Raw genomic sequence first — 1,651 nt, forward strand, 5'->3', positions numbered from 1 at the left:
AGTTTTTCTCTAACCAGCAGATGGCAGAATTCTACACCTAACACCTAGATCAATATCCAGAAACAACTTAAATTAAATTTAGATAATAATATTTCACATGCAAGCTAATGGTGTAGTTGAGGAATTTTGTGGTAAACAGGTACAGAAGTACTTCATATCTCCCAAACTTCATATCTCCTAACACAGCATTAATGTATAGATGAGAAGTAAACAAAAAAATGATATTGTAACACCCCTGTGGACTGTTTGTTGTGGTTTCTTCCCCTTTTGGGGCATCTGGTTATATAAGCGGGCGTTTGTCACAGGATTCTCAGTTTACTTCGACTGAAGCGACGACTGAGTCATGCAGCTACATAGCATGGCCAGCAATGCAGTACTCGTTCCCATATCTCAGGGAACCGAGGTTACGTTAGTAACCGAGTACTATCTGCCCTATAAGTTCCTGTCTCGTGTACTCTAGTATTGTCGGTTATTGTGAATGTTACCCTGAGTGTGTGTGTCTCATCTACCCGTATCTGCCTTGTTGTCTCTACATTAAACATCCTTATTTGAATCCTTGTCGTCTTCGTCATCCTGCCTGCCTCCACACACCTTGACCGTGACAGATATATTATTTGTATGATTAAAAATGTATATATTTTTTACAATTACTCTTTCAATTTTGGGGTCATATTGACCCCAAAGACCCTTAGTGTAAACAGGAAACGAGGACCTTATGAGGGTTAAGTATAATTGTCTTTGAGGGGCTCATCTGGTATGTATTAGATGGCAGATGGTGAGTAAATTCAACCTTTGGATTACACCTTGGTTTTCACCTTGGGATTGTTCACCCAAAAATGAGAAGTCATTAATCACCCTCAAGTTGTTCCAAACCCGTGTGAGTTAGTTTCTTCTGCTAAAAACAAAAGATGATATTCTGAAGAATATTTGCAACCAAACAGGTAGCATTGACTTTCATAGTATTTGTTTTCATATTATAGGAAATCAATGGCTACCAGCAACTGTTCGATTTTCAACATTTCAGCAGAAGAAACGTACTCGGTTACTAACGTAACCTCGGTTCCCTGAGATACGGGAACGAGTACTGCGTCTGCTAGACGCATATGGGAAAAAAGTATTTTTCTCAAAGTATTTGGTTTGTGCAGTGTATTAAAAACGAACCAATGACTAGGCAGCGGAGCTGCACGAGCCTATGGCGACGAAGCCCGCCAAAGCCAGCCAAAGCCCACCAGAATGGGCGGGGCATCTGGTTATATAAGCGGGCGTTTGTCACAGGATTCTCAGTTTACTTCGACTGAAGCGACGACTGGCAAACCACCCAGGTCTGGGACCTGGGTTAATGTAAATTCCAATTGTTTGTACATGCCTCCACTTGGGGGATGTTTTATCTTGGTTTTGTATTTAAAGGATTGCAGCAAACGGGTCGGGGCGATTCTGTAGCCAGAAAGCCCGTAGTATGGAATTGTGTCCACACACTCAATACTATGTATTTTCCTAAAGTCAGGTATGAATCCTTTACTCTTAGATTTGTCTATGAGAATTTGATGTCTTGTATTGATTTGATATCTTTGAATTGGCTATGGAGATAATTGGCATAATACATATTTACCTGACTGATAATAAATTGTTACATTTGATTTATTCTGACTTA

Source organism: Sinocyclocheilus rhinocerous, unplaced genomic scaffold, assembly GCF_001515625.1.
Source record: "Sinocyclocheilus rhinocerous isolate Xijiao unplaced genomic scaffold, SAMN03320098_v1.1 scaffold950, whole genome shotgun sequence".
Classification (NCBI taxonomy): domain Eukaryota; kingdom Metazoa; phylum Chordata; class Actinopteri; order Cypriniformes; family Cyprinidae; genus Sinocyclocheilus; species Sinocyclocheilus rhinocerous.